The following is a 21,110-nucleotide window of genomic DNA, read 5'->3' as shown; positions in this document are numbered from 1 at the left end:
GAACATCATCTGGTGGTTCCTTATTTTGGAAACAATCACAGCTTTCTAAGAACTCATTAATAAATAATACCATGAACCACTGTTAAATCAAAGTCTATTGGGAAGAGATTAAACTTATCAATGAAGAGGAAAACCCCTCCCCCCTCATCTTTTATCCAGAGGTTTCAGAAGTCCATCAATACCTACAAAACCTATGAGGTTTATTTTATATTTTCATCCAGTTTTGGTTCAAGATAGTTACATTGACTGCAAGTAGTCACAATTATACTTTGTGTTTAAGATAAATGAAACTTCTAGATATTGAGTAGTCACCACTTTGACAAACTAAATACAAATATCAATGATTTGCTCTCAGAAGTAAAGGCAAATACTGTTTTTAGTGCCATTAGATCACTGAGTTATCTAGGATGTTCGGACACTTGAAGTTATGAGTCCTTTATCGTCAGTCTAATTAGAACTGCTGCTGTTGTGATTTTCTTTGTCTCTCACACTAATATAAAATTACATGTTTGTTATCCAACTACCTACTAATAAGTATGAGAAAATGCACTCAGGATGTACACGCATAAAATCTGTAATTCTTAGAGAGTCTTATTGAGATAGGGCACAGTACACTATCTGATTTGAATTGGTGTATTCAGGTGTTGTTTTTTTTTAATGCTACCTGTTGAACATCCTTTGTCAGGAAATTCTATCAACTATACCAGTTTACAGTAATAATCTGAGAATAGCATATGGCTCAAATTCTTATTTCATATTGAACTAGAGAACCATCACAGATTAAGATTCTTATTCGAAATTTATATGCTCAATTTTCTATTGAAAATCCTGTAAATAACTTTTGTGCAATAGATGATGATTTAGTAAGTGTGGGCTAATGTTGATAAAAGTCTATATCTGTATATTTATTATAGCCCATATATTTCAACAAACAAACATTTTATAGCTAAATTAGTGAGTATTCCTTTTAAAAAATAGTTTAAAATCTCATAGGTTATTTATTTTTAATATCAATAAAATACAGGAATTTTCCCTCATTTTTTTAACATAGTCCTGGTTGTTATTGCATATATATTTTGTATGGTATTTTGGAAATGTTCCTTTTAAGGAGTAAATTGTTGTCTTCTAAATTAAATGCAGTGTTCTTTTCTCAACTGAGCTTTGAAAAGGCAGACAGCTAACACAAGCATGTGTGGTTGTCTTTGAGGTTTGTTTCAGTAATCACTTGTCTCAAGCTGTGTGATCAAAATAATTACCCTTCTAGGAATATTTCACTATTTTTATTTATAATTTTGTTCTTTGAGAAATTAACATAGATTTTAAAAAATTACCTGTTACACACATGCACTCCTAAGGGAAACGTTTGAGTAGCTTTACTGGTGCTGCCTGGAACACATGTCCTCTCTGATATGTTTGCAAATATGCTGAGAGTATTAATTTCTTCTCTTGATATTAGTACTATCTTAGATTCTTTTGTTATTTTAGTGAGGGCAGAGTTTCAGAAGTAAGAGAAAAGTGTATTTGTCCAACAAAACCTAAGAAAGTGAATATGTTTCAAGGTAGAGGGCTATAAATTGTCCCTTGAGCCATTTATAAAAAATATTTTAAGAACCTGATAAACACTTTTGTGAAACATTGAATACTTTAAAAGTGTGTCACTCATAGTTGAAAGGCAAAGGTGGACCTTTAATTTCTTTAATGTTAACAGAAATTAATGTAGGCACCATATTTAACCAATTAGTAAGTGTTTAGGTTGTGTTGGAAAAGTATTTACAAATAGGTTAAATGTGAGGGCAGGGTACATTGGATTGGTGAACTGTAAAGTTAACTATGATTTTAGAACTCATGCCTAGGAATTCTTTTCCATTTTAACAGAAGAGAAATTTAAAGGTAATTAATTTTTGCTTTTTTTTGTATTCATTTCCTAATTTTTTTTGAAACTTCCAAAACTGCAGTCTGCTGCATTACTGTTTTCCTGTTACATTAGGCAGTTTTTACAACTCACTTGCAAATTTAATTTTTAAGTATAATTTTTAAAAGTAAATGAACATTTTTAGGTTTTAAAAATTTTATGAAAAATTGGTATATGGTTGTTAGCATTTCAGGATGATAAGAATGTATCTTCATGGAAGCCTAGTGGAAGTTATTACAGGGGCAGGGTCCAAGTTTTACTTTACATTGATTAGGCTGCCTTCTTGTGCATTGCATCCTACCTAGAGAGCACACCTGTCCGCCACCTCCTCACATGGTATAACCTGGACAGGTAGAGTAGAGCTACCAAAGGCACTGAAGTGTTTGTGATTTTTGATTTTGTGTGTGTGTTGGTATTTGTTGTTCTAAGGATATAACTCTTTTAAAAAATGCTTATCAAAATACAAAAAAAATTACACAACAAATAATACCTCATTTTTCAAAAGAGAAGGATATGATATTACATAAAATTTGTTAGTATTTAAAAGTTCCTGGATGTCCTGTAAACAGAGTTACTTACTTCAAGATCCTGGTATTAAAATTAACCACAGTATGTGTTGGGTATTCTAGATCATACCCTATGCAGTGCATGTGCATCTGTACAATGAATGAACTTGCACAATTATATCCTGTGTTAATAGGAAAACCAGTTCGCTTAAAATATTTTCTTGCCATGCTTTTAAGTGAAATTTTTCTCAATTTAAAATAATAGGAAACTTAGAAATGCGAAGATGTTAAGAGAACAGAAAAATGTCTTTGGTGCCTTTTAAAAATTCAGAAATTTAAACAATGAAAGAGTTTGACGTTGGGGTGAAATAAAATATCCAAAAAATGTTGTTTAAAAACTGGAGACATAAGACTTTCAAAATAAAATAACAATTATGGTAAGTTTAAAATTCAACTTATGTGAATAATGAATAGCCACCTATAAAGCAAAATGATAATGGTACTAAAAAATAAGAATGATAATTTGGGGGATCTACCAAAGGATGTTTGAGTAGAAATTGGTGGGTGTGTGTTCCCTTATAAAGTTAGAACTCCAAAACCTTTTCATCATTATCTTTTTGGATTTGGATTAATTTAAATTCTAAGGATGATTTTTAGTTATTGTTTGGAGTTCTTTTTTAAAGAAAATAACAAAATGTTATTTTCTGCTATTTTTTAAAATATTTTAAATGTGTACTTATGTGAAGTAGTCTGAAGACCCTAGAAGCCATTAAAAAAAAATCATTTTTTTCATTGTTGATCAGAAATCTTCCTTTTAGGTTAGTAAAATGGTAAAGTCTCAGTCTAAGAATAGTTTATTCTATGGAATTTTTTAGGGCAATTTGAATAATCTTTTACAGGCTTAATAACATTTAAAAAGCTTTCCCAAGATAAAGATAAGAACATTTCTCCAATGAAGTTCTTAAGTTTTGGAATGTTTTTAGGTGTATGCTGCTGATTAGAGGAATTTTTCTTTCTCATTTATGAATTAGCAGTTGATTTTCTGAAGGAGAATTTAAACCTGCTATTTGATGTTCTGGGATAGAACCCTTGAGTATTGGAAAATACTTTGAGAGTGCAGAAGTTTTCCTTCAAGACATCAGAGTCTTCCACATTTTGTGGGTGATAGAACATTGTTGAGTCTTGAAATCAGCCTTTTTTTGAGAGTGAGAGCCTCATTTTAGACTCTTGAGTTTTTAAATATTTCGAGTATTATCTCAGACCAGTAGTGTAATTGCAAATGTTCATATTGGTTATTTATGATTACCTATATGTGAATTACTGAGTATGAAAATACTGATTCTCAGAATAATGCTGCAATGAAAGGACTGACATCTGATAGTACCTTTAAGGGGAATTTTTTGTAGACTAGAAATCAATTTTAAAACAAATGGCAAAATTAGAAAATGTTACGTTTTCAGCTTTCTTAATAGAAATATTCTTCTTGAAGAGATTGTAAGAAATATGAAGATGGATTCTTAAGGTAGTTAACTGTGCAGGTTCAGAATAGCACCAGTTTAATCTTAGGCTGGTAGATTTTCTCAGTAAGTTGATTTTATGTTATTTTATTTTCTTAATGCTATAATTACATAAATCCCATTATATCCAAAAATGTTATAAGTAGATTTTGTTTTTATTAACTTGTGGCAATGTAGTGAAATACTGTTTAGTATAAGAGAGCATTACCTTGAATTGTTTTTTGTGTTTCCTAAATATAATTTTCTTAAGTATTCCATTCTAAAGAAGAAAAATTAGCTCTATTAAGATTAAATTCATTACAAATGTTTCAGTTTATGAAAGAGTTGTCACTTTATGTATTTGAGTAAAACCTGTCATATCCCTAAAAATAAATGCTATGTGACCAGCATATCTGAGTATAAGCTAACTCTCAGGCATGATTTTGCTCTCTTTGTACCTTTAAAATTGTTTTCTAAGTAAATCTTTTAAAAAATGTTTGTTTTTTTTATGTATTGGTACTTTGTTGCTGTCTAAAGTGATTTAATTGAGTAAAATTTCAGTCTTGTCTGTTTATTCCCTAATATTCATATTTTCTTTGAAAATCACTCAAATCCATATGATTTCAGCATTAAAATAGTAAATTAGGCATATAATAACAAGAGTGGGTGGTGGAAGCAGCCTTTCTGAATGTTTCAAAGAATGAAAATGTCAGTGAGCATAGAGCAGTGATAGGAGCTATATAGGAGCTAGTGATGGTTTATGCCTGAGCATCCTCAGAGCTACTGTCTTGCAAACAAGGGATTAAATGTGTTAGTTACCCTTTAAGGTGATTTGTTTCAGTTTTCTCCTAATAAAAAGGTGTATGATATTCTTCAAAACTAATTTTTCATGCATAACATTGTAAAACCTGCTATATGTAAGATATATTTCCATTATTGTTTACCCAAATTCAGAGGAAAAGAAACTATCAATTTAATTAGTCATAAGGTGAATTTTTTAAGTATTTAACTGAACAACTTACTGTTGATATAACACAAAGTTTTAAACAAGATAGTTATTTTTTAATTTCTTTTTAAGCCCAGGAGTATGTAAACAAAGTGAACTACATGTAAAAAAAAGTTTGACGGTCTATAAAAGTTCCTAAGCATTTATCCTGTGACAGTTAATAAAAATATTTTTGCAAATAGACAAAATTATGTCAAAGATCTTGGTGTTTTTAACTGTTTTAGTTACTTTTCAAAGAGATATAGCAACAAATAAGTTATTATTCAGTTGAATGTTGTATTTGAAAATTTTAATCATTGAGCACTTAATAGTACAGTGATATTTTAGTGTTTTTAAAGTACTAGATCAGATGTTTACTTCAAAAGTCCTTGTATTTTGAACATTATAACCTGATTGGCTACATATCATTAATGTATATCTAATAGCTATATTAAAATTATAAGTATTTTTATTTCTTAAGAGTATTTCTGTTCTCAAGGTCATGTTATTCTTAAAAGAATCCCTGTCTTGGAAAATTTTTAATTACAGCTTGAGTTATATTTTAAATGTACACTAGAAATACAATTGCTCTGTTTAAATGGTGGCTGTGATGTTATACCTGAATGAAATTATACTCAGTTCACCCTTTATTGGTCACTGCAAGAATGGGAAAAGAATGGGAAAGCAGCTGTAAGAGGGAAATACAGCTGATCCCATTCAGAGGCTGACTCATAGTAGTTGTTCTGCAATGCATGATACCTCTGCCAGAATTCAAAGGAACTTCTTAATTAAAACCAAAATACCCGTGTGTGTGTGTGTGTGTGTGTGTGTGTGTGTGTGTGTGTAAGAGCTTTTCTCCTAATCAGGTTTCAGACACACTCATGAGCTTCCATGGGCATTCTCAGGGAACTTGCTGTTTGGGGCTGTGCTGCTCTCAGTGCTGCCACCCTGTGTATGGCTGTGCCACTGCTCTGTGCTCTTATTTCTGTGCTTTATCAAGTGATAACATTAGGACCACTCCTGGGAAAGGAACGTGCATACTGACGTTTATAGCGGAGGTATTGTGGTTTACTTTCCTTCCATGTTAAATGTCGTGCTCCTGTGGGTATTTTAAAAGGTTTGCAGTTCAGAAGTATAGTATTTAACCACCAAAAATGAACTTAGGAAAAAAATTAAAGATAAATACCTTTGTCTTTTTGATGTGTTATTTCACCAAAACAAAGAAGAATGGACTAGTTTTGTAAAGGTAGATTGAAAGTGGCCAAATAAGAGAGCAGAGGTTCTGCTGTTTCGAAGATGAGAATGCTACAAGACTGTTTTTGTTTTAATTTAGCTACATTTTAGTTAAAAGTTCTTCTTAGTAAAAGCAAAACCAAAAATGATTACAAAAAAAGGAACTATTTCTGCTTAAAAGAAAAAGAAACATCTTGATTGGTTAAATTCTTCTCTAACTAACCAGAATAACCTGTAAATTCTGTTACCCAAAGTATTTTAAGTGTTAATGCTTTGCCTTAGCTGCAGAATACTTTGGCTGGAGCACATTATCACTTTGCTTTTACCTGTATGATCTCATTTCATTTTCACAGCAGTGTGTGAGACAGGGAGCACAGACATAATGGATATGCAAGAAGTACTAAGTAAGTCTGGGGATGGACAGACAATAGAAGTTAGTTACATTGTTATTGTTAGCATAAGTTATGTTAAGACTGAGGTTCGGGTATTTATAAAGTCATTTGCTACAAAAATAAAATTTTTAGGCATAAAGTTTATACTGAGTAACTCAAGCTAGAAAGTGCTGTGTGAATACTTATTATTATTAAGCTATACAATGAATTAAAAAGTTTATGTGCTTTCTGAATTAAAGGAGAATTTTAAAGATATAAATTAAATTTTGTTTTATAGCAACTTAGACAGTTTGTATTAATTTTTGTTTTAAAATGTATTTTTAGCAGAACCACCTGATTTCAGAATGATCAGCATTTCTTTCTGAATTTTCAGATTGTTTTAGTTGAGTAAACAAAGTTATTCCATATGGTATCAATGGAAAGTATTGCTTAGTTTAGTTAATTTTAGATGTTAGGCTTCTAAGACTGAAATGCCACTGATGACCTTCCCACCCAGGAGAGTTGAAAGACTCCGGTACAGTTTTTGGTAAAGCCCATATAAATCTCCATCTTGTTACTTCTGTAATTTTCCCCCATAGATTTGAAGGATTAGAGATTTCTCTCTCCTTTTATGTCTCCCCACAACAAAACATAAATACCACCTTAGATTTTAAAATAAAAAAGATTGGTGTGGAAGGTGTGATTAAATTTTGAATCAGTATTAGAGTATTAACACTTCAGTGGTTTAAAAAAAATTCTTAAGCCGGTCGTGGTAGCACACGCCTTTAATCCCAGCACTCAGGAGGTAAAGGGAGGAGGATTGCTGTGAGTTCAAGGCCACCCTGAGAATACAGAGTTAATTCCAGGTCAGCCTGAGCTAGAGTGAGACCCTACCTTGAAAAACCAAAAACATCAACAACAACAAAAACATTCTCACCTCTATCTCATTCTTTCTTCTTTGTAGCACCCATAAGATGAGAGTGCATCTTTTAACATTATTTAAAATAGCAATGCAAGTATAGTAAAGACTTACCTAAAAATCTGAGATTTTTTTACAGTGTTTTAAAATAGAAAGAAATGTCATCTTTCTTGCTTTTACTCAAGTGCAGAGCCATGCTACTTTTAGAATTATTAGCAGTATATATCAGACATTGGTGTATTCTACTGTGAGACAGAATGTAACTTGCCTTTACTTTGTGTCTTATTTATTAAAATGCTATTCTCGTGCTAAGTAGGAGCCAGACAAAAGAAGGGTACCCTGTGCAGTTCTCAGGATACCTATATTTGCCTTCTACATTTTCCTTTGTAAAATATCTTTTGGATGATGAGTAAATGAATATACAAAAGAGGTTACAAAGCAGTACACTTTAAAATGCCCCAGTGAATGATGCAGATGTTAAAAACTACAGGTGTTCACGGGAGTTGGGCTTTTAAACAGGCATGGGTTAGGAAGAAGCAGAAAGAAAATGATGACATTTAGGTGAAAGTGATGGTTTCAGCAAAGCTTGTTAGGGGGCAGAAACATGGTTCTTGTCCAGGGCCACCAAGACAGTCAGACAGAAGAGATTTGTCAGGGAGCATTTTAGGTAAGAGGAGACAACATGCTCAGGTATAACCAGGGCAAGCCTGGTGTGTGTAGACTCTTTGAACTTGAGCAGGGAGTGCGCCTTAGGAAACTTAAGTTGGCTTAAAATCCAGAATAAAGTGAGCCGAATATGATGTTAGAGGGTCATAGAAATGTGAACACTCTCCCCAGATGTCCTGTCTGGTTCCAGGAGCAAACTAGGCCTTCTGGAGGTCCTTGCCTACCACTTTTGAAGTTCTCTGTAGTGCACAGGCCTTCTTTGGAGCCTGTGCACAGAGAGGCAGTGTAGCTGGTGTGGCTATGCATGGCATTTGCTGGGCTATTCCTTGTTCCTCCAACCCAGCTTGGGACCTTGCCTTCTCACTCACTCTTCCCTTCCTGGAATTTGCCATCCTTCTCTCTGTCTACAAACTATGCTCAAATCTACCACTAAGAAAACAAAGCAAACCAAACCTTTGTCATTCCACCCCCTTTTCAAGTATCTTTCTCCCCAGTAGGACCAAACTAAACGAGAGATTGTTTCCTTCATCTCACATCTCCCATCTTTAGTCATCCTGCCCCATCGCTTAGAGCCAGTGTAGAAGAAAGCAGCCCTTCCCCAGGAGCCACATCCCATGGTATCTTCCATTTTATCACCATGGTGCTCCTCTGCAGTATCAGGGCTTCAAACCATCCTCTCTCTGTGTCCTTCCTCCTGCTGTTCTCTACTACTTCCTTTGCACTTTTCTCTGCTGACAGCTGTTCTTCCACTTGTCCATGCTCACCAGCATGTTTGTATTTCCAAGAATTTGCACACTGTCCCCAAGCACTGGTTGCCTCCCCTATGCTACCTTTCATTTGCAGCTTACTGCTAACGAAGCCTTGCCTATTCTTTCTTGGTTCTCCATGCCTCTTTTTCTGTTTACACTAACATCACTATTTCTCTGTACCTTTCCTGCTATCTCTTTAAGATTTCAGCACATTCTACAAAGTGTCTACCATGAATCACATTCTAAGCCAAATCCCTCTCTCATTGAGCCAAGCAGACAGCAGTTTGCTCAGACTGTTTCAGGTGAGAGGATGACAGTGAGAAGGAATATAAATAATACCAAGAGTGCTGGGGGCCTGGGTGAACAGAAATCCTCAGAGACAGTAAATAAGGAAGACCTTGATAAAGGAATCTACAGCCACCAGAGCAATGAGGAATAAATGAGGAAAAACCTGGAAGGATGCTTCTAGACAGTAGCCCTGCCCTAGTGCAGGACTCAACACAGTGGAGGAAAAGGGAATAAGGTAGGGAACCAACCAAACCCCCTTTTTAGATGCTTTGAGCACTATTTGGGGACTGCCAGCCCAGAGTTTAGTGGAACTCCTGAGCCACATGTGGATTGCCTCTTACAGGCTGATTGTCACCTCTGCCCTCATACTCACCTTGTAGTCATGGCTAGAGAGTAAGGGCATTTTGGAGACCACACCTGTGGTCATAACACCCTTGAAAGGCTCAGCTCCTTGGGACAAGTAAGCTTCTACATGTGCTCCCCACCTCCACCTGACCCTCTGCTCCTGTGGTAGCTCTGGCCTGTCTCCTGAGCTGTGGTGACAGCTTCACGCACAGCTCCCTCCTCTTCACCTGCAGGGAGTGCTGTTCCATCCTCTAAGTTTCCACTTTTCTCCCTGAGTGTCTCTGGAGGCCAAGAGCCATATGCTCCCAGATATCTTTCTCCCCCGTGTGCGTGCGCACGCTCGCGGTCTCTCTCCCTCCCCCCCCCCCTCTCTCTCTCAGAACTGGTAGGCTTAGCAAGTGTAGCAGTTAGGAACTGTATGATAACTCTGCCCAGGAGGGTATCCCAGGAAAGCTTTGTGCCACAAAGAAATCACCAAGGAGAGGCTTGCGTTTGGCTCTCTGGAAGCAGCCAGGCCTCTCTGTTATGAAGACACAGAGAGACACATGAAGGGAAAGGGAGCACACACTCCCAGAGCTCAGGGAAACCTACAACCCTTGAGAGAAACACACATCCCAAACCCGGTGAGAGGTCAATACCCAGGGAGACTTATCTATTCAGGGCTGTGTGAGTTATGTGTCTGTTTCAGGAGAGACAGGAGGAAGACATAGAAGATGTCTACTGAGCTCATACCCAGAGGGGGAAAAGAGATGTACAAACAGCTACTCCATGTTTTTTGACCAGGTCACTGACACCTAGTCAAGCAGGGAAAATGGCACATCTAGAAGTCAGAATGTGGGTGAGATGGGTAAGTAGAATTGTTACAGTAGAACATGAGAGGAGATGCACTTATTCCCAATGTGGGAGTGGGGAATTCACTGGGCTCCCTAGGATGGGGAAGGAGAGGCACACTCATCTCAGAAAGTCATAGACACAATCCAGGCCAACTCACTGGAGCTTCTGTGCTCCCGGAGTCCTGTGTGGTACTTGAAGGACAGCATTAACACCCACCTCCCTTTGCCTTAGGAAATATACTGGGAATCATCATCCCCACATCTTGTGTGTGCATGTATGTGTACATATTCATGTGTGTGATTGTATATGCACATACCTGCATATATGTGTGGTTGTCAGACAACCTCATGTGTCATCCTTAAGAACACTGCCTACCTCCTTTAAGACAGAAGGTTTCTCATTGGCCTGTAGCTTACCAATTAAGTTACACTGGCTGGCCAGGAAACCCCAGGGCTCCTATCACCTCGCCAGCACAGGAATTACAGGTGCATGCCCCCATGCCTGACTTTTATGTGAGTTCTGGGGGATCAAACTCAGGTCTCATGCTTGGGAGTATAGCACTTTACCAACTCAGGTATCTCCCCAACCCCAGTCTATTTATCTTGATGTTTGTCCTTCACTTTTACACTGGGAAGTATTGAGCGATTTCTACATCCTTAGCTCTAACAGTTGAAAGAAGACTCGAAGTGCTGTTGATCAGTTCCGTCAACCCACCAACCCAGAGCTCTTGGAGAACTGGCCCAAATAGTCTCCCATGAGCATACCTACCTGGTCCACTGATGTGCTTAAGTTTTTGTTTTTGTTTTTGTTTTCCTTTCTGAGTACTTCCATATATCATGAAATTCTAGCTAAAAATAAGAATGGTTGTACTAGTTCTGTAAAAGAACAAGAATCTAATAGTCATTATATAAATTGACCCCAAGTTCACTGAGGAAACTAGGTTCACCAGATGGTATTGTCAGCAGTCTGTTTCCTGGTCATCATATTTGCATGCTAGACTCTGCATTTCTGGTATGCCAAGAAGCTCTGATGGCTGCTCAAGACCTGTCATGTCTTTCCATGTCCCATTGAGTGTGAAACCATGTTCAGCCTCCTGGTTTCATCTTTCAGCCAGTGGTGGTGTTCTTAGACCATGGTGGTTCACAGCTCTTGCTGGGCTCTGCCATCTCCATAGAGCTGTCTTTTTACTTCCATCTTCACCTTCATACCCTCAGACTTTCTCAGCCACACCAGTGCACCTCCCATCTCACACCACTGAAGTGGCTTTGACCATTGTTCCATTGGCAAAATCACTAACATGCTTGTATGCCTGCACACACGGGTGGGTGTACACACCCCTCAATCCAAGCTCGGCAGATGCTTCCCCAGGGCTCAGTCACTCTGCTTGCTATACATGTCAAGATCGCATTGCTTACACAAGCCACTCCAGAGCCTGACACAGCCCCTTACTCTTGCTACACTTACCTGTTCTCCACCTTTATTAGTGTTTAAAATCATCCTGTCATTGTATGCTAAATGAATGCTTGCCAAACATAAACTTAAAAGCCCTCTCCAGGAATAGTTATTGCTAAAAACATTGTATTCTGAGAAGGGCCATAACTACTAAAATTATTTGTTACTGTGTTACTTGTGTATCAGTCTTAAAACTCCAAGAATTCATTGTTTGGCCTAAGTAAGGTAGAATAGCAATTGATTAATCTGAACTCTATGGCAAGGACAAGTTTTTAAACATGACCTTGTTCATTTCTTAGTTCCCAGAATTTGTTAGCATTCTATACTGTGCATAAGGTTTTGTCTTCGCTCAACAGTTTTATTAAGCACTCACAAGTTATTAGTGTAGATATTCATGTGGCTCCACTATGTAGGGCTAAGACTAATGCTGCTCTTAGAGATGACTTTTAACTTTATTATGCGATATTGTAAAGATACTCATAAGTAGGGAAAACCATAGAATAAGTCCTCATCCCAAAACCACTTTTGAGAGCAACTTGGGCCAGTCATGTTGAACCATGCCTCCAGCATCTACATTTTCCCCTGTGGACCATTTTATGTCAAGGTGTTTCATGTATCTGTATATTGCTTTTCATATTAACAAAAAGTCTAGACTCTTTTTAAAGGTATGATCATAACGCAAATATCTCAAAAAAAAGCAAAAACTTTTCAATCTCATCAAATATCCAGTTAGTGTTCAAATCTTCATGGTTATCTCTTAGGCTTATTTTTAAACAATTGCATGCTTTAGATATAATGAAGTCCATGCCTATACTTAGTTGATATGTCTAAGAAGTCATTTTTGACTCATCCCTTCCTTTTAAAAAAAAAAAATTTTGAGGCAAGCCCAACAGACTGGTCTTTTTTTCTTTTTAATGTGTATATGTTTGAGTGTGAGAGAGAGAGGGAGAGAGAGAAACACAGAGAGAAAATTGGTATGCCGGGGCCTCCAGCTATTACAGTCTAACTCCAGATGCATGTGCCACCTTGTGCACATGTGCACCTTGCATGCTTGCATCACTTTGTGTGTCTGGCTTATGTGAGACCTCCAGAGTTGAACATGGGTCCTTAGGCTTCACAGGCAAGCACCTTAACTACTAAGCAATCTCTCCAGCCCTCACTTCCTTTTTGCTGCCCTTAAAATGTATTAAAGAAAAATATTTTTACTTTGTTTTTGTTCTTGTCTTGTAGCATTTTCTGTTGTCTTGTTGACATGCTATAATGGCCCCTTCTATATTTGTAAAACTCAGGTTCTGCTTTTTGCTTCCCAATGTTATATTCTTCTTGAAATAAAAGTTTAAAAGACTGAACATAAAGGAAGCAAATACTGAATTGTCATGAACAGTCAGAACACCATTAATATAATGTTGTGTATCTTATTTCTATTGTGGTGTTAGCATTCCCATCATAAAAGACATATAATATACTAGGGGGTATTTCTTTTTGATTTTTTAAAGCTATATAATGTTTTTAAAAACTGAATTGGGCCAGTAAGGTGGCATACATCTTTAATTCCAGCGCTAGGGAGGCTGAAGTTAGAGGATCGATGTAAGTTTGAGGCCAGCCTGAGACCAAATACTGAATTCCAGGTCAGCCTGGGCTAGAGCAAGATCCCACCTTAAAAAAAAGAAACTGAATTAGGATGTCTCTTTCATGTTCTACTTTTCTTAAAGCCAAGCCTTTTAGGAAGATAATTTCTCATGTGTTTATGTTGCTTCTTTGATTTCTCAAAAGCTAGCTCCTTTTGAGTAAGCAGTAGATTATTTAGCATTCTACCAGTTGTTGGTCATATAGGTGGTTTCCAGGTGTTTTTGATATCATTGCCGATTTGTATGTTTTTCTCAAGCTAGGGTTTCACTCTAGCCCAGGCTGACTTGGGACTCACTATCTAGACCCAGGCTGGCCTTGAACTCACAGTAATCCTCCATCCTCTGCCTTCTGAGTGCTGAGATCACTGCACCCTACCATCAGTTACCAGTTTTTAAAGAATGCAGTGATGAATGGCCTTGTGCATAAAGCCATTGTGTGCTTCTCTGGTTATTTTTGTCCATTAAGTTCTTGTGTGTAAAGTTGATGGAAAAAGACAAATTTTTTGGCATGTCAGTTGCTGGGACCTCAAGATTCCCAGTCAGTAGGTGGGAATGTCTGTTTCTTACCCTAATCCAGCTTGAGCCGCATTCACGTAAAGAAGCCTTGCCATGGTCTACCCTTCTGATTTTGCATCTGAATTTGTCTTTCTTTTCCAGCCTAAGCAATCACTTTTTGCTGCCGTCATTTCATTTCTATTGATCTCCAGCTGATAATCTTCCCTGACCCAAAACCTCAGTGTTCAATTTACCATTTGCCTAAAAGACTGGCTCAGAAGGCACATGTGCCCACTTTGATAGTAAAGTTGTTATGTATGTGGGCTTTTATCATCTGCTTTGATTGTTCAGAATCTGTGTACCTCCTTTTTCTGTCTCCACCTTTCTGTTTTAAGATTATTAACATTGCTGTTGTATAGTAAAATTATAGATTTGTGTTCAGGTAAAGGAAAAAAAAAACTTACCTACCAAAATGAATAATTGGAATTTGCAAAGCAGCTAAATTTAAAGAGAGATATTCACATTGCAAACAATTCCCCTGTTGAAAAATAAAGATTCATGTTGACACCTCAGCTATCTGAGGGATGTCAGTTGAGAAATCCGAAGCATTGAGACTATTCTGAAGTCGTAATCAAGATGCTCTGAAATCACAGTACATACTGAGAATAGCACACATTCTCATAATGGTCTGTGGTGTGTGATCACTGCTTAGAACCCCTCCCTTTTTGTGAATTTGAGCCCAAAAATGGTCCATGCCAACCACAGCCTCATATCCTTCATGATGGCTCACTTCCTTGCTCCTGCCTAAGGTTGCTGCCTTCTTGCCATGCTTTGAGTTTCATTACCTTCTGTCTTTCTCTATGGGTTCTTTGTGAACTCACTTGCTCCCAGCCACCAGCTTGGCTCTAGCTAGTGCTCTCTGAAGTTCATTCCATCAGTTGCCCTCAATGGCTGCCTTACTACTCCTCACCCTGAAAGATCCCTGCCTCCTTCCCATTTTTTTTTTCTTGGACCTCCTGATGACTAGGGAATGTGACATTGCTGAGTGACCTTGTGTAAAGTGAGCTTGTAGTGACAGTGTGAGTCCAGTGGCTAACTCAGTTTGGCCCTAGGTTACCCCCAGCTTTGCCTGGAAATATTCTCCCCACTCGCTTTTCTCACACCACCAGACTTCTGAAGTCTTCCAGCTTACCAACTATTTCCCTTGCCTGCCTCTGCTCCTTCTCTCTACCTCCTGTTACCCATTGGCTCAGCACTTACTCATCCTTGGACTATGCTGCCATGTGATCTCTAAAGGAAATTGATTCCCTCCCCACAATCAATCCTGCTAGCATTTAACCACATTAGACTTTAGCCATCTTTAAAAGCAAAGAAGTGACAGCTTTCTCCTTCCTGTACCTTTCCCTTTGGTGGATATGCTCATCGTCTTCCAAGAGTGAGGAGGATGCACTACCACAGATTTCTCCCATAGTGCTCCTTCCTCACCCTCAAGAAGGTGCCACTTTCCCTGAGGCAGCTGATTTCAAAATTACCAAAGCCAGGCTGGAGAGATGGCTTATCAGTTAAGGCGCTTGCTTGTGAAGCCTAAGGACCCATATTTCATCTCTCTCCAGATCCTTCATAAGCTAGACACACAAAGGTGAGGCAAGCACAAGGTAGTACATGCCCACTAGGTGGCACAAGCGTCTGGAGTTGGATTTCAGTAGCTGAGACCCTAGTGTGCCAGTTTTCTCTCTCAAAAAAAAAAAAAAATGACCAAAGCCAACGTGAACAAGAAACAGGGCTTATTTCTTATGTGGACTACTGTTCCTTGACATATTCCCTTCCCCTTGCCTCAGAGGGAAGACAGCTTCTTAGGTTTGTTTCTGTTCAGTGGTCCTCCTTCCTCCTTTCTTGGCTCCAACCGCCCTTTCCTTTTTACTCTCTGCACATTGGATTCCTCCTTTCTCCTCATCAGGCTCCTTCCCACACTCCTATGGTGTTAAATGCCCGCTACAGGGCTCTTCCGTATTCACTCTGTTCTTTGTTCATTTTTTTTTTATTTATTTATTTATTTTGGTGATGCTGGTGATCAAACCTAGAGCCTCATGCCCATACTAGGCAGGTGCTCTGCCACTAGTTGTATCTACAGGCCTCACCTGCTCTCTAAAACCTTGGCTGGTTCTCTGTGGACTGTTAAATATGATACCTTTCAGAGTCTTCACTCTATTATTGCTGTAAGGTTCTTACTGAGTGCTGCTTACTGTGGGGTTCCCAGTACCCTTACTGCTCACAACAGTTACTTCACTTTACAGCCTAGGAATCTGGAGCTGAAATTAAGCTGTTAAATTCCCAAGACCACAGGGCTAGTGCATATGACCCCATAGCTCCCAGGTGAAATTAACTGATTAATTCTACAACTTCCACCAAGTTTAACTACCCCTTGGCTGTTACACTTGCCAAGCAGATGCCCTCTAAAAGCATCTCCCTCTTCCATCATGGCCCCCCTCTTTTTTTGCTTTGTATTTATAAAAAAAAATTATTTTTGTTTGATATGGAAGGGCTAGAAAGAGAATGAGAGAAAGAGAGAATGGGCATGTCAGGGCCTGTAGCCACCGCAAACAAGCTCCAGATGCATGAGCCACCATATGCATCTAGCTTATGTAGGACCTAAAGAATGGAACCTTGATCCTTCGGCTTCACAAGCAAGCACCATAGCCACTAAGACATCTCTCCAGTCTACTTTATTTTGTTTTACTTTACAAGGTAGATTCTCACTCTAGCCCAAGCTGACTTGGAATTCACTATGTAATCTCAGGATGGCCTCGAACTCACAGGCCATCCTCCTACTCTGCCTCCTGAGTGCTGGGATTAGACATGCACCTCCACACCCAGTTTATGCAGCCTCACAGGAGGCCTGGTTCCTACCCTGGTCTGTACACGCCCAGACCCCGCCCTGGTCTGCTGCCTCTGTGTTCTGGAGCATGCTTCCACCTTTCTAGCTTTTCCGGCACAGCTCCATACCTGACCTCTTCTTGCTCAGTTCTTGCTCAAATCCCCTTCTTTAAAGCTTGGAACAGTTTGTTTTTGTTGTTGTTTTCTGTTTGAATTTTCTTTTTTCCTTACCTGTACTTATTTTATGGTATCAATAATAATAAATCAAGAACATTCCTTTAGAATACTTCCTGTTACAGATTTAAAGCTACTTGATGGCAGATATGGTGACTGATAATCTCTGTGCTCTAGGTGACACCCTGACACTTATGTCAAATGGTGGAGGGTTGTTTGTAAATTTGTTCTAACCTATTCTTGTCACCTTTGTGCCTGGGAACTATGATCTACTAAGGAGGATGAACTTTCTAGACATGACCACAAGGTGGCACAGTAACCACAGCTTCCTGGTATCTGTTGGGGGTGGGCCAAGTCAAGAGAGAGAGAATGTTTCCTTGATTGCTGGATCCTCAAGGGAAACTTAACAGAATGTTCATATTTAAATCATTCTGTCAATTCTAAGTATTGGCAACTATTTTCCTCCACTTTCCAATTGGCCACCAGGATAGAAAGAGTCCCTCACTTTAGTGCCTCCCGTGTGTATCCACATGCAGAAATGGGCAGTGGCAGGCAAGATCTCTGCTCTGATAGAGTTTATATTCTGTGGCTATCTTGGACCAGCTGAAAACATTACTGACAGAACTGAGTTTCTTTGCTTCTACTTGTTACTTAGGAAACTATCATTTCCCATCATAACCAATACAAATCAGACCATAGGTTTACATACCTAAACAAGTTTCAGATCAGCAAGCAAAAGGACCACCAATCAGTGTCTAGTGATGAATAAATTTTGTTATTAGCCAACATCATTATTATCATCTGTGGCTTTTCCCCAACTTCTCATTTACCCAGCTAATTAAGAATTGACTAGAGTCAGGCATGGTGGTGTACACCTTTAAACCCAGCACTCAGGAGGCAGAGGTAGGAGGATTGCCATGAGTTCGAGGCCAGCCTGAGAATACATAGTGAACTCCATGTCATCCTGGGCTACAGTGAGACCCTACCTTGAAAAACAAAAATTGACTATGTTTGCTTTACAGTTAAAGATATTAGAAGTTTAGAAAGGTCAAAAATTATATCCAGGATTGCACAGATAAATATATAAGAATGTATATATACTCAGATCTATGTATCATTCCTTTATAATCACTGCCAGTAAAAAAAAAAAAAAAAAAAAAAAAAAGAGTTAAAGCAAAAGATACAAATAAAACAAGTAGTATAGCCAGGCGTGGTGGCGCACGCCTTTAGTCCCAGCACTTGGGGTGGCAGAGGGAGGAGGATTGCTGTGAGTTCAAGGCCATCCTGAGACTATATAGTTAATTCCAGGTCAGCCTGGGCCAGAGTGAGACCCTACCTTGGGGAAAAAAAAATAGTATGCCTAATACCTATAGATAAATTTGACATATTAATATCAAAATGTGCCTTTTGGAAAAGTGGACCTAATGTAAATTTTAATTAGTTAAAATAGTATCTAGTTAAGAAACATTTCTTCTGCCAGGAGTAAGCAAGGGTGTAAAAGTTATACAAGTATAATAGTTTAGAAATGTCAAATGTCACACATTTGTTTTAAAACTAGAGGAAGTTACCCTCTTAGAGCAACTTTGTCATAGAAATATTTGTTGACTATTCAGTTTTTCCAGTATTGAATCCTGTCTCTCACTAGCCTGGCTGTGGAAGAAGGAATTCACTTCCATACAGTGCTGCCAGCCCTTACTTTCTGGAGGATCACGGCAGAGTATTAATATGGTGGGCTGTGTGAAAGATATATTCTTGTGTTGTCCACTTCACAATATGTATTTTACTAGGGTGAATTTTTTCTCAAATATGGATGTTCCGTCTTTTTGTAATTCTGTTATATCCATAAATACATAACAATCTCTTACCACATTTAAGCTACAAGCAGAGATCAGCCCATCAATGGATGAGCAATAGTTACATATGACCCAAGTTATCATTCAATTTAACTCAAAAACTGACTGTTGGCTCCCCATGTATTGGTTTGATTTTAGCTGTGATTCAGGTTCATCTATGACTACCATAAAATATAAGCTCCATCCTGACTATTCCTTAGAGATGAGACTGTCAAGCAAACTACTTTTACATACGAGTGCATAGGCCCCTCACATAAAGTATTCCTCTTATCTTTCTGTTTACTGACTCCACATAAGAATTTGGGTGAGGGGTGTTAGTTCTTTTTCAAGTCCATCTCAGGACATTTGGGGACAGCATCAATTTTTAAGAAGCATACTAAATATACTAGCTTTGCATTTTGAGCCCTCAGAACGCTGGAAAGACTACATATATCACTATGTTTAGTTTGCACAGTGCTGCAAGGTAAATATTCCTATCTTTTAGAGGAAAATAGCAATGAGAGTAAACTTGTCTGAAGTTAACACCAATGAGGTCAGACAGGACTCAGACCCACTTCTGATTCCCAAAGCAATCAGTCCATCTCTGCAGTCCTGTCTCTGGCATTGCTCTAAGGCTCTGGGTGAGGGTCAGGATTTGTACTTTAATGTCTTCTCCAAGTCAGTTTTAAAGGAATGATACAGAGGCTATATCCAGACCTGCACTGCACGAGATTATAGAGAGGCTTTCTCTGTGTCCCCAAGGGAATGAGACCAGGGCAAGGGCACAGAAGAAACCAGAGTAGTTGGGCTCAAAGTGGGGCTACCCAGCTTCTGGGCCTAACACTTCAAGTGAGTACCCCAGAGGTTTCACTCTAGTGATTTGAACCTCTTTTTGTTAGTCATCTGTCAGCAAACACTGCAAAATGAGTTTATAATTTAGGAAAGTGAAGTTTCCTTTTTTAAAAAATGTTAAGCCAAAGGCTGGAAAGATAGCTTAGTGGTTAAGGCATTTGCCTGCAAAGCCAAAGGATCACGGTTTGATTCTCCAGGACCCATGTAAGCCAGATGCATAAGGCGGCATATGCATCTGGAATTTGCTTGCAGTGGCTGGAGGCCCTAGCATGCCCATTCTCCCTCCCTCTCCCCTCCCCCCCTCTCTCTCCCCCCTTCTCTCAAATAAAAAATAATAATTAAATTAAATAAATAAATAATATTTTTAGCCAGGTGTAGTGGTGCACACTGTTAATCCCAGCACTCAGGAGGCCAAAGTAGGAGGATCGCTGTGGGTTCAAGGCCAGTCTGAGACTACATAGTGAATGCCAGATCAGCCTGAACTACAGTGAGATCCTGCTGAAAAACAACAAAGATAAATAAATAATATTTTTTAAGATGCTAAGCCAAATAGAAATCAAGATGCTAGATTGCTACTTAATTCTGTTTCAGAAAATAGCAGAGGCAAATAAAGATTAGTTTGTTCTAAATCTAAAAATGAAGCCAGGCTTATGAAGGGGATTTGTTGGACAGGCACCTACATTTAGAACAATTTATAAATGGCCAGAATTTTAAATTTTCAGTTCCTGATAACATGACCTCTTCATCAATCTCATCTCATAGTTCTAGTCTAATTCTTACATTTTGCCCCCACAGTAGCAAAGCTGAAGTTCCCCAGGCCCATTTCTGACTCTTATGTAGAATGCCTGCCCAAGTGTGGCTGGTACTTGTTCTTTTGTCTTGTCTCCAGTGTTACTTCATTTGTTTTATTGAGTTAATCAAAGGTCTACAAATTAGCATGGGACATCTTTCCTTTTGAGGCTACATTATCTCTTGTAATATATTGAATAATAGAAAGTAAAATCAGAAGGGTTGTGTAGATACACTTTTGTACGAATGTGAAGTGAAAAGGTCATAAATCAAAGGCCTCAAGTATTTAAAATAGCTGTACCGAGGCTGGATTTAGACTCTTCAGTGGGCACTTCCTTTGGTACTTGATAAATAGAACTATTTATTATCCACAAGTCTTAGTTCCACTAGAGTGTATTCCTGGAGCCTTTAACTCATGTAGTGTGATATGCCAGCCCGTAAGCGACAGGTGAACTGTATGGGCTTCCTCCACGTTCAGCAGCTGAGAATGTGGTTCTAAGAACCACTTAGATAACTGTCCTTCCTCATAAGGGTTGAAAGCTACTCATGTTTAAGCTGAGATTCCTCACATCTTCTCCCCTCTGGAAAAGGAGAACTTAGTTGTTTTTGCATCATGGTCCTTATGGAGAAGTTCAGTTTACAGGTTCTCAGGATATTTTCTTCTCATCCTCAATAATTTTTTTTTCAATATGGAAACTGTCAGCTTTTGT

At 38.3% G+C, this 21,110-nt stretch overlaps 1 protein-coding gene across 3 annotated transcripts in view; it reads left to right on the top strand.

Moving 5' to 3' along the window:
• The window catches only part of Plag1 (PLAG1 zinc finger), a 44,030-nt gene that overhangs the window by 2,818 nt on the left and 20,102 nt on the right, over positions 1-21,110 (top strand). The gene's annotated exons all lie outside the window — the stretch shown is intronic.

This window comes from Jaculus jaculus, chromosome 2, assembly GCF_020740685.1.
Source record: "Jaculus jaculus isolate mJacJac1 chromosome 2, mJacJac1.mat.Y.cur, whole genome shotgun sequence".
Lineage (NCBI taxonomy): Eukaryota > Metazoa > Chordata > Mammalia > Rodentia > Dipodidae > Jaculus > Jaculus jaculus.
The sequence above is the reverse complement of the archived record's forward strand: the minus strand, read 5'-3'. Positions and strand labels throughout refer to the sequence as shown.